Below are 16,822 nucleotides of genomic sequence, written 5' to 3'. Positions count from 1 at the left end.
CTTCCATCACGTTGAGCACAGATTGAGCTGGCGGCCATGCACAAGACCAGAAATCCGCAGCATATGCGATACACGAAAAGTCCCTAAGGGAATTAGACATCCCGGTCCTTCGTGCAACGCTGTTTCAAGGCGGAGCACAAGAATTCCTTTTTTAACGCGCTCACTTTTGTTCGTTAAAACGGCTTCGCGCATCAAGGCCGACAGTCCCTGCCACCATTTCCGCGCCGCCGCCGCCGCTGCCGTCCCCGGTCCTCTGGTTCTCCGTTCGTCCGAGGGAGGGCGAGCGGCGCGCTGGAGTTGCGAATACTTCGTTTCAGCTGGGCTCCGAGCGCAGCCAAAGGCTGAAAGACGGTTGACCACTGTGAAAACAGCGTTCGTACGCATCACGAAGTAGTTCGCAAAAGCAACATTTTAGAAATACTTTGCTTGTGTGCAAACACTGCACAATTTTGCAGTTGTGTGCTGCTAAGAACTGATTATCAAAAAATTAATGAAATACATGACGTTCCTCGTTCTTCCTAAAATAGTAATATATATTATTCGACGAAAAACGCCTACCTGCTGGCAACACTGATCCGACTACTGGACGATTGTTCCCAACGAGGATAGAAGGGTAGGAGAGGACATGACGTCAGCCGCGTAGCCTCCACAAGCCATGCTCCCTTGACGCCACGCCTCTTTCTCATTTTCCTCCTTACTCTCCTCAATTATCAGCCCAACGTGACCACGTCACGTGACCGCACCTAGCCTTCGTCTAGCCTTCGATCTGATAAAACCAACCGGACGGAGGAGGCGCAAGCCTGCAAGGAATCCTACAATCAACCATCCATCTCGCACGTGACATGTCACGCGCACCAATCGCCAGAGAGATCTGCGGTAACGTTGGGCACAATATCGTTTAAACTTTTTTATGACTAGGCTTCACCAATATTGCAGCGTGCCCCGTCCTAGTACTTCTAACCTCCTTGATATTTCCGTATTTTTTTCCCCCGTGTACTCAATGGCCGAACTTTGGGCTTCATGTACACTTCAAGTTCGACGCTTTCATTGCCAAGTTGCTGGACATCTCTTGGTTTTCTGCTTTTTTAATTACCACCGACAACGCAAGATAAGAAGAAAGACACGTTGGGGCGTCAGGAGCAAGATCGTAATGAATGTGCACTCTTTGTTGGGAGTCTCAAACCACGTCGTACGGCGAAATTGTTTAACGAACATCGGAGCTAACAGACGTTGGAAAATCGACGAAAAGTTGATCCGCCGATGGAGGGAAACGCTTTCCGATGGAAAACAAGTCAAAATCGTGTATCGAGGCGGCGGTCAGAGGCAAAAGCAATTTAAAACCATGAGGCATCGCTTGGCCGCCTAGAAAGGCGTACTCCAGTGCGACCGGAGATACGCAGTGTGTTTTTGTTGCTGTTATGCGTTTGCGGAGAAAACGTTACCAACTTCCGTGTTCCAGCTCCGGCCTTCCTCTCCCGGCAGTGCGACGAAGCCCCGCGAAGTGCAGCAGCCACCGCACTGCACCGGAGTTTTATTTCGGGACGCGAAATGGCATTTTTAATTATGTAGCAGACGATGCCGTCGATTCTCTCGTAGCAGATGAAATGTCTCTCTTCGACTCCTCCGCACCTCTGCGCTGATTCCGCGCGGAGTGATATACGAAGTGCGGGCGAAGTCGCGGCTTTTTATCTCTGCAGACCAGTCTTTAAAGGGGTACTTCACCGTTTTTTTTCATTGTCTCCGATTTCCTTGAAATTTTGCTTAACTAACCAACAAACATTGCTAAAATAGTATCCCAAATATTTGGTAAAAATATTGTTTTTTCGCGAAGTTATTGAATTTACAGTTTTGGTTTTCACCATGTTTTTCAAACTGAAAGTCTCTACTGGCAACAACAGCAAAGTGACGTCAGTGGAACGCAGGGGTTAACGTTTTGGGCTACAGAAGTTGTTCCCAACGGATTTGAAGCAATTTCTTTGTGTCAAATGAGTGCTTTGGAAGCTTGCTCCCGTATCCGCGCTGCAGCACGGAACAAATGATTGGCATATTCTATTTTTAGACTACTTGCTCGACTGCCAAGCCTGCCTGCCACTGACGTCACGGCACTGAAAAGTGCGCGAATATTTGAATATTGGTTTTTGCACCATTTTCATTTGCCGATTTCACAATACCTATTATGAATTTCGCGATTCCAAATAGCACACAGGAGAGAGTAAAGGCCGGGGAGTCAGAAAATATCGTTAGTTGAGGTAGCTCAAAAAATCGGTGGAGTACCCCTTTAAATGACAAAGTCAGAGCATTAAAACAAAACAAAAAATAACAATTAGGTCAAGAGATAAATTTATAAAGTTGGCATCACTAGCCACACCAGTGTCACCACTAACTAGCACCTTCCACTTCCAGGGCCTTCTTTTCTCCTTTCCCGTAAAGGGAAAAGGGGAAAAGGGACAAGGCTCACGCTAAAGAGGGGGATAGCCGCTTCGTTCCCTCAAAAAGGCCCCCGACTAGTTTCCCCGATCCTCCGTGCCTTTGGACAAACTTTCAAGGTCGCCGGAAGATGATCGCGGGAGCGCCCCCCCCCCCCCCCCCCTTTCCCATCATGTTCATACCACCCTATTTCAGGACGTCACAGCCCAAGCGGCGAGGATTGGTTTTACTGCTTGTTTGTCACTTTGTCCCCACCCCTGTTTTCTTGCGTGTTTTACTTCGTACGGCCAAACTCCAGCGCCATCTATGAGAAAGAGCGGGCATGACGGTACCCACTGAAAGCGGGCGAGAGAGAAGAGGGCAAAGACCTACCGGCGCTTTCTCCCTTGCTGGTGCGTTAGAAAGAGTGAAAGTCCCGGGTGAGAGGCTTCGCCGGTGTTGGGTGATGCCCAAACTTCGTTCGCGCTTTCTTCACTATTTTGCATTCTTAAAGATAATTAGAGCCACGAGTTTCGATGCCGACAGTCCCCCGGTCATCCTGACACCATTGCTCGGTTCAAGGGTACACGAATAACGACAGAAAGCGTCAAATACTGTCTGAGGACCTATGTAGCTTGCACGGAAGCCGGCAAGTGCGGTTGACTGTCTTTAAGCTCCATTGCTTTGCACATGACCCCGATCTCCAACGGCAGTGGGTTGCGTCCATAAACCAACAAAGCTTTCCCCCACCGCCATCCTCTCGACTGTGCTCGGAACATTTTGTGAATTTTAGCGCTGTACCGTCGATGACCATAGGGTACGCTCGCAAGGTGCGTGCAAGTTTTCTCGTGATATTTACTGTTTCAGCTTGAAACTTTATCTTAGGATTTTAAGAATCTCCATCTGCCCCTGACACTATTTATGTGTAGTTACGATTGTCACTACATCTCTTTTTTTTTCTGTCTGAACTGTATGGGATTATTTTGAAGAATACCATTATCTTACTCTTTGTGCACATTTCGTGTATTTGCCTTCAGATCTATCATGTGAGCACAGTCCCTTGTGGCATATCCCGCGACCCTACATTTCACAATGCCGAACAGCGACAAAAAAAAACAACGTATTTTTGGGTGTCGGACTTCCGTGTCGGTCTCAAGCGGTTATATGAACTTCATACAGTCCAATTTATTGATGATAATATATTCTATATGTAGTTACTCTCTGAAGATTTGCCAACAGAAGTAACGGACAGATCACCTGAAAGATATACATAACAGGTAAGAGCACCTCAATGTATCTGAATTCCGCTCTGTAAATCTTTTCTGACGTTTTCACCCTGGGTAGACGTGTATAAGTGATTTGGGAAAGCCTTAAACAAATTTCTGATATTGAAGCTAATTTAAATCATATTGTGTTCGTGACAGATATATAACTTCTCAAGCATTGAGATGCTTGTTATTGCCTCTTTTATCTTATTAACAGCAATCTTATGCGTCTGTGGGTTGCACAAAAACAAAGTACAGGTCACGTGACGCAGCTATGACGATGACTCACGCAGACCGGCAAAAAGTGGCCAATTAATTAGCTGCCATGTCGAGTAGAGCATGAAATACTACTTTGTTCTATTTAATAAAATAATCATCAATTAGCAAATGACCGATCACCCTGGCCGTATAACTCACCTGCACAAACCGCACAAGTGTAACCTTCACCGGCTTTTTTTAAACGAATCTATTAATTTAAAAAAAAAAAAAGAAAATGATATGTTGTGAAACATGTTTCGTAAACGATATTTCACGATATAGGTGTCGACGAGGGGTCCATTCCATGATTCTAGGCACCGTAATGTATTCCATAGCTCAAGAGCACAACTTTGCGACGCAAAGTTGTACCAGTCGGGGGTATTTTAGGCGACCTACCAAACTTCATGACAGCTTTTCGATTCAGTTAAAATATATGTGACTGAGGTAAACAAATGGTTGTTGAGTCGTATACATACACTGCGTTCTGCACTTTAATTTTGATTTTAAATCCACTCTTGCGTCAAAATAAAATAACGCAATTTTTTTTTTTTTTGCGGCTGAAAATAAAAGTAAATTGAACAAATGAAAAAAAAAAGAAACAAACTATACAGTATAGTTACTCATTGCGAGGCGGAAATAGTGGCTTTAGCGAAAACAACGAGGAAAATATATGATCAATTTAGGGGTTCAAACCGTTTCGAACTAATTTGAACCGTTATTTTTGCTCCCCGGAACTGAACCGGAACTAAATCGTGAACTCGAACCGAACCGATACAAATTTCGGTCCGACACCCTGGGAGTGGGCACTGCGCTTGCGCAGAGACCAGATTCCCCTGAGGTGAAGCATCTCTCTCTGCGCAGTGCCGAGAGCAGCGCCGCCGCCCGAGTGGCGTGAGTCGCCTGACGTCAGAGAGTGAAGTTTGTGGATACACTATTCCATTGTTTACAAACCCACAGTCAGCCGGCACATGTTCCTCTCTTTTCAAAGCGAGCAAAGCACTCACCGTTCGCACAAACGTTGAAAATAACCCCGCCAAAAACATTTTTTTTTACTCTTTTAGATTTAGGCCCGGGTAAATTTTCCCCGCAACGATGACCTAATTTCGCCCGTAAGAAAGTGTCCGACAAGTTTCATCCAAGGAGTAGATAACGCTTACGCATACACACACGTTCATCTCGCGTCGGCTTTCGTACTACTAATGCACCTGGCGCACAGTGTTTGCGGCCCGGAAAGGGAAGGCGGCAGGACCGTATGAAGTGCCGCCGACGAATGCTTACGAGCTTTGGGTCGCGAACTAATGACCAAGTCACTTTGAAAGGGGCCAACTCGAATTAACGTTTTGATTTTTGGTTTCGTAAACAACCTCCATGGTTCCAGGAAAGCCATGTGAAGGGCCGACATTCAACTAAACGTTTGCCGGCTAACTTAATTGAAGCGGGCTTTTAGAGTGTGCCGCATTCCGCGGCGGAAATTAGCCGCGATTAGCGATCGAGCTGCACGTGCCGGCAGCAGTTTGAGTTTGTTTCGTTGCTTTCCATTTGCAGGACCGGATTCTGCTCTCCTTGTGCGAGATTTTCCTCCTCGCGTTTGGTCGCCCGCTGCTCCGGACATCGGTTTCGGTCGTGACATCTGGAAAACATTATGAGCGACCCTTTCTTCACGGATTGATTGATCATCTTACAAAATAAGCTGGTTGATCATCTTACAAAATAAAACAGCGCTAAAGGAGAAAGAAAAGCACACACAAAAAGGAAACCGAGACACGAGACGTGTGCGAGCCCTAATGGAGCGGCGCGGGTACGCCCGACCGCTCGAGATCCCAACTGCGGGAGAAGAGTTCGCTGCTGGCCGCCGCCGGCGCGCCCTCAGCCATTCACAAGAGTGAGAGGGCGGAAAAGATGTGCGGTAGGCGTGAGGGCACGTCGGCAGGGTTGGCAGCAGTTGGTACCCACTTGGAGCGGAGCTCCCTCTTTATTGTCAGAAACGAGAACACAACACAAAGTTCCCACTTGTGGGATCGAAGGTGTTCTGCAGTGATGCCCAGCCGAAAGGCCCGGTTGTCGGTGTAGATCACAGTTCTTGGAGCAGCCAGGAGAGCCGCAATGGCCCATGCAAGGGCCTCGCGTTCGAAGATACGCCGGTCTGGCGCGGTCAGGATGGCCAGGGCGGCAGTAGGGGTCACAACTCCAAGTCCGTGATTGGACGCATCGGCGAAGAGCACGTTACACGGCGGTCGGGGCACCAAAGGCACAGTGTGGGGAAGTTTTTTTTCCACAAAAAAGAAAAAAGTTCCTTGCCATTTCAAGGGTGGCGGTACTGCGGATACACAAGCATCAAAAAGGGGGCGCAGGGCATGGTATTCTGACCGGTACGATGAAAAATAAAAACACTCAATTCCGGCGAGACGCTGGTACAAGGCGATCGATGGACCTGGGGGTCCGGAGAAGGTGCGAGGTGTCGTCGAGCGACTGGATGCGCTGGGGAGTATGGGAAATCGTGTTTTCATACGTGTTAAAACGAAACCCTAAAAAACGAATGTCACGCGTTTGCGTGATCAAGGTGTCCTTTGGGTTGATGGCAAGGCCGCAGGCGCGGAGATCGTCAAGGAAAAGCTGAGTTTTGGCTTAAAAGAAATGCGGGATCATGGTGGGCCAATAGAAAATCGTCAATATATGACCATGCCCATATGCCGCGGTCGCGTAGTGTGCGGGCAATGGCGGTGGCCAATGCCCGCGTGAGAAAGGGAGCTGGTCTCACTCCAAAAGGGAGTCGAGTAAATGAAAAGTGCTCGCCGTCTGGACGAAAAGTGGTGAGACGCTGGGCTCGAGGGTGCAGTTGGATGTGGTAAAAGGCCTCCACCAGATTTACTTTCGTAAAGTATGCTGCACGTGGAAGTGGATTCTGGAGGAGGACTTTAGGAAGTGGGTCAAGCCTGAACTTAGGAGCTGGAAGATGCGGATATAAGGTGGCTCGCGTCAAGTACAAAGCGGGACTCCGTTGCTGACTTAGGTGTCAGCTCAATGGGACTAAGGAAAGGACCGCGTTGGGGGCGCGGGTTGACTAAGGCCAGAAGCGCACGTGGAACGAACGGCGTCCCGAAGGGCAGGAAGTTGCTTAGGTTTAGGGGAAAACGCGCTTCCCTGGAGAAGGGATTATTATTGTCATTCTTGTCCCTTCCCTTCTCCGAGGCTTATTATTGCCATTCTTGTTCAGCTCGCTTGCACCTTTGCGTTAATTGCATTATAATCAAAAGCTGAAAATGCAGGCCGTTCATCCTTGTTGGTGTTAGACTGGTGCAGACTTGTGCCCGTTACTTGTAAAAAGTAATTAATTACAATTACTTGGCCATCAAAGTAACGAATTACTGTTACAAATTACTGGCTTTAAATTGTAATCGATTATTTACTTCGTTACTTTACTCGATTACTTTTCAATTACTTTAATAAATACATGCAAAAACGCGATTTTTCACTTTTTATCTCTGTATGCGGTAATAAGGTAACTTAATTAGCTATACGTAGACAAATATTACTAGCAGCAAATAATGTAAAAAGTCGTTTAAGTTTTGTGTTTAGTATTTATTGCACATCAAGAGCAGTTGGCGTTGGAAGTTGAGGTCGTTCATCTTTCGTCTCTTTCGGCAGAAAGAGGAAAAATGAACGGCCCTGAACAACCTGATTGGACTGCACGAGCGCGCGTGCTTGGCAGTGACACTGAAAGCCCGGAGCTCGCTTTTATAGCTTCTGCTACGCTCACACTTAAAGTGGAAACCGAGTATGGTACGTTTTAGAAGATCAAATATTTTACCAAATCGCACATTCCCATATCGCTCATGTCTCAATGGTATGCGTGGAAGCAGCATTATGAGCTGCCGATATGCGAAAACACAATTTGCGCAAACTCCATCAGCAACTCGCCGAGGCTCCACTGAGCTCAAATAAATATCAATATATTTATAAACTGTTCGAAACGTACTTTACGCCATACGTCAGCGGATACACTCGGGCTGAAAAGAATAACCAAAGGCAAAGTTGCGAGTGTAAATTTGGGATGCAAACGCCACATTATGAACTACACAAAAATCTTATTTTCCAAATCACTGATTTCCACAAAAAAAAAAAAATTAAAAAGCGCTTACCTTTGAGTGTTTCAGTCGGTTCGAATTCATGGACTTGGCAAATGAAAGAAGCTTTCTTTCGGGGAGGCACAGTAGGCACTGAAACTCTAAATTCGCAGTTTTCTTGGTGCCTTTCAGTTCATAATGTAGCGTTGGCGTCATATTATGCGTTGTTGTCACATCATGTCTCTTGCACTGTCGTAATGACCCTCCAGAGAGGGCCATGGCGACAGTGCAATAGACATGCTGAAGGCTCACTGCTGGGACCTCTCACGTATTTTTAGCCGTGGATCAGCGAGCTAGAGGCGGGACCTCAGTAAAAAATATTTAACAGCAGAAAAAAACAATTCATATAGATAAAACATTCCTTCAAAAGTAGGAAGAGAAAAAAATGAAAGCCGCTTACAACTCCCTGTAACGCCGAATTAGAGCGCAGCTCTTGAGGAGGAGGAGGGAAGGGGACGGGGGGGGGGGGAAACTAACCAGGGGGGGTCACGTGACCTTGGGGGTCACGTGACCTTGGGGGTCACGTGACCCCCAATGCCGATGATGTCATCACTGACGTCACTGATGACGTCATCCGTGACGATGACGATGCGGGTACCGATGACGTCATTAGTGACGTCACTGATGGCTTCCAGTGATGATGACGATGACGATGCGAATGTCGGTGACGTCATCAGTGACGTCGCTGATGACGTCATCAGTGATGATGACGATGACGATGCGGATGCCGGTGACGACATCAGTGACGTCACTGATGACGTCATCAGTGATGATGACGATGACGATGCGGATGCCGGTGACGTCGTCAGTGATGATGACGATGACGATGTGGATGCCGGTGACGTCATCAGTGATGATGACGATGACAATGTGGATGCCGGTGACGTCATCAGTGATGATGACGATGACGATGTGGATGCCGGTGACATCAGTGATGATGACGATGGGGATGCCGGTGACATCAGTGATGATGACGATGGGGATGCCGGTGACGTCATCAGTGATGATGACGATGACGATGTGGATGCCGGTGACGTCATCAGTGATGATGACGATGACGGTGTGGATGCCGGTGACGTCATCAGTGATGATGACGAGGACGATGGGGATGCCGGTGACGTCATCAGTGATGATGACGATGTGGATGCCGGTGACGTCATCAGTAATGATGACGATGCGGATGCCGGTGACGTCATCAGTGATGATGACGATGACGATGTGGATGCCGGTGACGTCATCAGTGATGATGACGATGACGATGTGGATGCTGGTGACGTCATCAGTGATGATGACGATGACGATGTGGATGCCGGTGACGTCATCAGTGACGATGACGTCATCGGGGGGTCACGCGACATCGGCGGGGGTCACGTGACCTCGGGGGGTCACGTGACCTTGAGGAGGGGGTCACGTGTCCTTGAGGAGGGGGTCACGTGACCTCAGGGGAGTCACGTGACCTCGGGGGGTCACGTGACCCCCCACGAGGTCACGTGACCCCGGTGGGGGGGCTCGCGCGGTGCATTATGGGACATTTCCCATGATGCACCGCGCGGTTACGCCGACGGCGACGGCGACGGCGACGCCGCTCAAGCCGGAAACGGGCCCCTAAGAGCTGCGCTCTAAAAGAGACTTTAGAGAAAGACAGGATTTGACAAGGGCTACACCCTACTAAGACGACAAAAACGCAAGGTTCTTGCAAAAAAAACAAAACAAAAAAAAACAACAAAGCTAAGCAAGAGAAACAGAAAAAATTCGCAGAAAACTCATCAGCGGATGTGGTGACTATACACGTTTGCAAGTCCGGCTTCAGGGCGCCGCCATCTTGCTCGCTGGGGTGCGCTTGGACGCGTCCTAATACGATTACGAAGCCTTGATAAGGCGTCATAATCGGATTATGGCCGCGACCAAGCGCACCCCTCAGGGCAAGATGGCGGCGCCCTGAGACCGCACTTGCAAACGTGTATAGTGAGTATCGTTCTCCAAGACGACACTAGGTTCGCTGGTATGCTGAGCTATAGGGCTCTGGTGTTTGTCTCTACTTGACCAGAAAGCTGGAAAACTAGAGTCTCCAACACGGGAAGGAAACGACATGCTTTCTTTGCCGTGTAACAAGAAAATATAAGAAAAATGTCACGTAAAAACATCGGAAGGCACTGGAGTTCTAAAATCGTCCTTGGAACTGACGGCATCTGGCCTTTTGTCCCGTAAAGCCCCGTACTTGGAACTCACGGCGACTTCGACTTCTCCCCCGCACAAAACGCAAACAAGCAAAAATAGGAGGGGAGGCTGACTCCCCACCGTCCCCCGAGCACACGAAGTTGTAGTGGCTACTGTTTTTATTTAAAGAAAAAGACGCGAAGGAAAGCTATTAGTTGAACTTCGAGCTTATTCACAGGGTGTTGCTTATGTCTTTACTCACGTCCTTCCGCTTCTGAACTCGGAGCGCGGGCAGGCACTGGATCGCACAAACTTCCCGATAATGATCTTAGCAAAAAGAAACAGCAGACGCAGCAGACCCACCCCACAATTCCAGTTTGGGAGATCCGTGTCATGTGACATTTTTATGGGCCAATACTCTTCTATTCTTCTTTCGCCCCACTCCGAATCAAGTGTCCAAGGCTCAGAAGGGGATAGCAGAGTCAGCTCCCCCCTCTGTTTCCCTCTTTCCACCTTCTTTCTTTCTTTACCGAGATCCCGTCACAAGCTTTTGGGTTCAGTCTATGTGCCCCCCCCCCTCCTCCTCTTTCCGCCCCAACTCGGTGGCGCTACTCAAAAATCATACCGTTACAATTATGCTTCAGATATTAAAAAAAAAAAATCGAAATAACAAAAGAATGTAACGAGTAACTTGTGGTAATCCGTTACTAAAAATGTAATGGAATTCCGTTAGAAATTACATTTCTAGAAAAGTAACGGATTAATTACAAAATTACTCAAAAAGTAATTAATTACAAGTAATCCCGTTACTTGTAACGGATTACTTCCAAGCCTGGGCACTGGTGGCAGCTGTTAAAACCCCTTTGCTCTACTGACTTCCTAACTCCTGGTTAGCTCAGTTGGTAGAGCGCTCTCTTTGAAATGGAAAGGTCCCTGGTTCGATACCAGGACCAGGCAGATTTTTTTCGGTCGCGCACCAGTCACCTATAGCTGTGTTTGGAGATTTGTGTTCTCCCTTTGTCTCCTTTGTTCCCCTTCTGCAGGGATTACTATTGTCGCACATTGTTTAAAGGTAAGAGGTAAATGAACGATTAAACCAGAACAAATTACGGCTTTCCGATGCTTCAGTTTACTCTTCCACGTGATTGTTTTTATGTTTAGCACAGTGTTCAGGTATAGCTTCTTCGTAAATTGTTTCGTGTGCTTTTTCATTCGTTTCTTGATTATGTATTCGAGCGTCCTTCCACTAAAACATTTTTCAATCAATCTAAGCTTCTTTTCTCCCCCCCCCCCCCCCCCCGCCCCCTCCTCCTAACAACAACAAACAATAAGTTATTTGAGTGTGCGCCTATACACAAACATTACAAGTTTATGACGCGCGCGCGCACGTTGTCGCGCAATCAGGGACGAACACGCGAGATGCCACGCGTATCCAAAAGAGAAACGCGCAAGTGGCGGGTACGTTCGAGGGGATTACAGGTTGCTCGTTAATCGGGGACCCGGTTAATTAATTGTCCGAAGCTGTCGTTCGTCCCAGAGCAACGCACTGCAGCGACGGCAACGCGAGCCGCACTAGGAGGACCTCGCGACAGCCGAACCACGGCAGGTGGCAGACAGTGCGTCATGATTTCAGTCCTTAGTCACACTCCCATCGTACAAAAGACGTCCTCTGCAGACATAGTGACATCACAATCTGTGAAGGCGTCAAGAGCGTGTTGCAAGCCTGCAGGTTTGCTTCCGAGTCGTCCGCAGACAGCCTTTGCTTAGGTTGGTTGAAGAAAAGTTTCAGTGGAATAACGCTCGAATATATGATCGGACAAGGGATGAACAAAACACACGAAACAATTGGCCAACGTGACGGGGCCGGCCCGCAAGAAAACGCTTCAGACGGTGTCTTCAGCAGACTGTCTGTTGTTCAATGTGTTTGCAGTCTGACCTTGTCTCTGCTTTCCCATAAAAAAAGCGAAGAAGATGGTTGTGTGTGGATTGATTGTAAGGCAGCGATTCTGCCACCGTTGCTGGCGGAACCAGTTGGCTAAAGCGCGAAACACATGTACGACGAAACCGTCCGATCCGACGTCCGACCGCGCAATACGACGGTCGGAGGCGAGGGTTTTCAACGCTCTCCGATGCTACGATAACCCTCGCCCCCCAAGGTCATTCAGGCAGTCCGCACGTCGGATAGGAAGGTTTCGTCGTACATGTGTTTCGCGGTTAAGGCCGTCCACGCCGAGACACATGCTGCGCGTCCAACGATGAAGGTTGAGCGGCAAAGGTACCGCCTTTTTCAGCACCCTTAACTCAATCGGTTTACATTTGGGAAAGCCCGCGACCGCCCCCCTTAAGGGGTACGTATTCGCACGAGGGATATGCATTTCGGGGAGGGCTGTGCGTGAGGTCAGTGTAAAATTTGTAAAAGATTAAAGTCAGAACATAGATTTAAAAACTGGTTACATTCGGTTGAGGGGTTTTTTGATGAAGAGCTTCAATCGGACCAGATGATGCCGGGGTAATTAAAGTCGCCCATAAGAAAAAAAGGTAAGTTTGGAAAGCGAACACGTGCAAGGTTAATTGCGTCATGAAGTTGCTCAACAAGAGTATTTGATCCTGTTGGAGGACGATAGCAACAGCCTAATACTAGCTTTTTGTGTCCAGTGGAAAGACCTACCCATATTATTTCGAGATCAGATTTTAGGTTTATCAAAAAAGAATTAAGTTCAGGCACAGCTGCTATCAAAACTCCCCCTCCAGAACGTTCCTTGCGGTCATTGCGGTAAACATTAAAACTTTTACTACGATGAAATATTTCAAAATCCTTAACTTGAGAGGAAAGCCAAGTTTCAGTTAGCACAACTAAACCAGCATCACTCGAGTCAATCATTGAGCACAAGTCATCGCGTTTTTTAATCAGTCTTCGCATGTTAGAAAAATCAACTGGCACATTCGCTGGTCCCCCGCCCCTCTCGGAGAGCCAGGCGGAGCCAGACGACTCAGAAAGAGGAGCTAAAATTAGTGGAATCACGCCAACATTTCTTTTAGAGCGCTACAATGTGATTGACACACATATTCGGTCTTTTTGGGGATTGTACGTTTAGCAGTTGTTATTTTGATAAAGCTTGTTGAAACGTAGTTTGAAAGTACTTCCTTGGGATTTGCCAAATTCTATTAGTTTTCCCCTAGCCCGGCGAGTAGCAAAAGGAAAATCTTCACTGAGAGTCACGCCTACCATTTTTAGTTACACTTCGCAAGATAAGATCCCTTGTTTTGAAGGAAGAAAACAGTACGATGATGGGGCGACATTTGTTTGCAGCAAATGCCCCTGGCCTATGTGAGCGCTCTATACCAAATGTTCCGCTTATGGAAGGCAAGCAGCATTCGGAGAGCAAGCCTGTTATCTTTCGTTCAGCGTCACCCCACGTTTCTGAAACAACATCAGGAATACCGTAAAAGATAACGTGGTTTCAACCAGACCGGTCCTTTATATCTCCAAGACGCTCCCGCGGAGCAATGTTTTCATTCCGTAAGCTATCAGCTGCCTGACCGGCGATACCGTGTTCTTGCTCTTTTGCTTTAAGAAGGATTGTGTTAGTCTCAACGACATGCAACCTTTTGTTAATGTCAGCCACCTCTTCTTGCATAACTTTCTGGTTTTTCTTTATCTCATTTACACTGGTAAGCAGCTTTGACTGTCCCTGTTCAAAGTGAAGCGAGCGAGCATTCAAGCTCTGTAAAAGATCATACATTTCGGAAAACCTGCTTAACCTGAACATCGCTCATGGGACCAGGATTGGCCTCAACGTCGCCACAACACCGCAAGACTGTACAGTGTTTCTGACAAACTAAAAAAAATGCAAATATTGGTGTGGGCAAGACACCAGCAGTAAAAAACGATTATCGGATTGGTAACAATGATCATCCCTTGTTCCACAAAGGTGGACAAAAAAGAAGACTCGTTTAAGCTTGGTGACCGAGCTGTTGCCTTCCTGCCCACTGGTGTCAAAGCCTTGTCCGAAGCTTTTTATGCCGTCGATGTGCACCGTATAGTCATCCCAACCCAACCCAACGTCACAGAGTAGCCCGTGAACACGTGACCGCGGTTGTCGTTGTCACACAGAACAGTCTCGGGTATCGGGGAAGATTGTCTGTCAGCCCAATTCACGGTACTCGTCACGTCGCTTGAAATCACCACGATCCGATCTGGAAACTGTTCATCCGAAGCTGCAGAAATCACGTCAAGGTTCCCGAAAGGCAGCAGCAGAATCTGGACAAAAAATAAGACTCGTTTAAGCATGGTGAATGAGCTGCTGCCGTCCTGCCCACTTAAGGGTGCGCTTCCCCGCAAAGCACTCGATAGAAGCAACCGTTCCAATGTACGGACTCTGTGAATGACCAGTCTGAAATATCTGTAGGCGTAAGAAAACAATCTGCGTTGCGCTGCGCATGAACTACGCACGTGCAACGTCGTGCTCCGCGTATACAACGCAAACTTTGTCTTTAGGCCTAGACATATTTTCAGCATCGTAATTTGCGGAGCTCCTTCCCCCAAGTGCTTTGCCGGAAAGTAGACGTTTCAGGTTTCTTAGAATGGAGTGCGAAGCAGTATCTTCGCTGGGGATGTCGGGAATATTTGGTCGACTCTGAGGTTCGGCTCTATTCGCCAAGCCCTCGAACTGTTGGCGAAAATCTATACCAAGGGCGATTTTTAAACTTTTTTTTTTCGCAACTTCTAAGCGAAATTTGACAAAAATAATTATAAAATCGATTTTCGGAGTAGGTCGTATTAAGATTTAGGAATTTATCGCCGACGTTTACCCATCGTAAAAGTAAATATTGTCACGGGTGGTGACCAATAAACAATAAATAAACAGAAAGAAATAAACGTTTAATGTGGCGAACTTGTGCCAAAAATAAAAGGGTACTAAAGGTAATAACGGAGCGTCGCGGGCGTCGAAGTCGGCGTAGCAGCACAGTCCAACGCTGGGCGAAAACTGACTGCAGATCAGCACGCGGAGTCCCTTATGTACGCGCGTTGGGTTCTGGAACAATCGGCCTAGATTGTTCGGCGACTGGAACATTCAGAACTCGATCTGACGAGAATGTTCTCGAACTCACGAGAACGCAATGAAAGAACAAATAAAAGAGCATTCCACTGACTGGAATCGAACCCAGACTTTCTGCACGACATTCAAGCACGGTAACCACTCGGCCACGCGCGCGGTCGGTCGCTGACGAGTGTGGCATTACTCCCCCCTTTAAAAAGGCATCGTCTCGATGCCACATAAAAGGCAACAAAACAGAGCGAAACAAACAAAAAAAAATGGGAACATACGGGGGCTCACAAAACACAATCCTATCAAGCGGTGCACAAGATCACAGTTCGCAGTCTTATCGCGCGTAGTACGGCTTGAGGCGCACGACGTGGACGACTTCCCGTCGTGGAGCGCGGCGTGATGAAGTCCGTGTTCCGACGGGCATCACCTCGTAGTTCAGATCCCCGAGTCGACGAAGTACTTTGTAGGGTCCGAAGTAGCGCTTTAGGAGTTTCTCACCGAGACCACGGCGGCGGATCGGTGTCCACACCCACACCCTGTCTCCGGGCTGGAAGTGGACGTCCCGACGACGAAGGTTGTAGCGGTCAGTGTCGACACGTTGTTGGGCTTGAATACGGTGTCTGGCGAGCTGGCGGACTTCTTCTGCCCGTTGGGCAACAACCTGGGCGTCGTCGCTTCCGTCGAGAGCCGGTTCGTGGGGTAACATCGCGTCCAGCATTGTCGTTACTTTACGACCATGAACCAGTTGGAAGGGTGTCACCCCGGTGGTCTCTTGCACGGCCGTGTTGTAGGCAAATGTGACGTACGGCAACACCTCGTCCCATGTCTTGTGCTCCACGTCGACGTACATGGAGATCATGTCGGCGATGGTCTTGTTGAGTCTCTCCGTCAGCCCGTTGGTCTGCGGGTGGTACACCGTTGTGCGCCGATGGCTGGTGTGGCTGAGACGAAGGATTTCTTGCGTTAGCTGGGCCATGAACGATGATCCACGGTCAGAGATCAAAACTTCGGGAGCGCCGTGCCGGAGGACGATGGATTCGATAAAGAACTTGGCGACTTCCACAGCAGTCCCTACAGGAAGGGCTTTCGTTTCGGCATACCGTGTGAGATAATCTGTGGCGACAATAATCCATCTGTTTCCTTGCGTCGATGGTGGAAAAGGACCAAGTAGATCCATTCCGATCTGCTGGAACGGTACGGTCGGGGGACCGATCGGATGCAGGAGACCTGCCGGCTTCGTCGGCGGTTTCTTACGTCGCTGGCACTCGTGGCAGGACCGTGTGTAGAAGTGAACGGTCTTAAGCAGCTTGGGCCAGTAATACCTTTCACGAATTCGGGCCAGCGTACGGCTGTAACCAAGGTGTCCGGACGTCGGGTCGTCGTGACAGGCTTGGGAGATCTCCGCTCTAAGGTCGGTGGGGATTACCAGCAGCCATGGTGTGCTGTTGTCTCCGAAGTTCTCCTTGTAAAGTACACCTTGTCGGAGGGCGAAAGTCGGCAGGGCTCTCGAGAAGACATGGGGGACAGTACCCCCTCGTCCTTCGAGGTGCTCGATTAGCGC

General features: G+C 48.3%; 1 protein-coding gene and 1 non-coding gene across 3 annotated transcripts in view; both read left to right on the top strand.

The window, feature by feature from the left end:
- Window positions 1-16,822, top strand: part of LOC8051298 (adenylate cyclase type 1) — a 368,813-nt gene that overhangs the window by 163,812 nt on the left and 188,179 nt on the right. The gene's annotated exons all lie outside the window — the stretch shown is intronic.
- Trnas-uga lies at window positions 11,095-11,167 on the top strand. The gene has a single exon. It is a non-coding gene; the product is annotated as a tRNA-Ser (tRNA).

The sequence above is a fragment of the Ixodes scapularis genome, unplaced genomic scaffold (assembly GCF_016920785.2).
Source record: "Ixodes scapularis isolate PalLabHiFi unplaced genomic scaffold, ASM1692078v2 PGA_scaffold44__24_contigs__length_19508400, whole genome shotgun sequence".
Taxonomy (NCBI): domain Eukaryota; kingdom Metazoa; phylum Arthropoda; class Arachnida; order Ixodida; family Ixodidae; genus Ixodes; species Ixodes scapularis.
Note: the sequence above shows the minus strand (reverse complement) of the source record. Positions and strands in the feature narration are given on the sequence as shown.